This window comes from Aulostomus chinensis, chromosome 15 (assembly GCF_037954235.1).
Source record: "Aulostomus chinensis isolate RoL2024-O1b breed Wild chromosome 15, RoL_Achi_v1.0, whole genome shotgun sequence".
Classification (NCBI taxonomy): Eukaryota; Metazoa; Chordata; class Actinopteri; order Syngnathiformes; family Aulostomidae; genus Aulostomus; species Aulostomus chinensis.
This window is the reverse complement of record NC_141334.1, coordinates 7,769,582-7,769,880: the sequence shown is the minus strand read 5'-3', so window position 1 is coordinate 7,769,880 and position 299 is coordinate 7,769,582.

The window sequence follows — 299 nt, the reverse complement described above, 5'->3', positions numbered from 1 at the left end:
ACTTCATTACTGCGGATGTCGTGTGTATGGCTGTTGAACCCAGTGTTGACATTCCTTCGAGGTTTCATAGAATCAGGAGTTACAGTACCAACATTCTCCTGTGAATTGTGCTAAACCAGGGTTTGGCATGCTTATCCAACTTAAAGGCTTTTGAATTTGCACTCCAACAGATCATTACAGGTTAAGTGTTAATTATTTACCACATAATAAAACCTGATAAATCAAGTGTCAGTGTTACTGAAAAATCCTGATATATTTTCAGACCATATATAAGCACATACACTATTTACCCCCCCAAA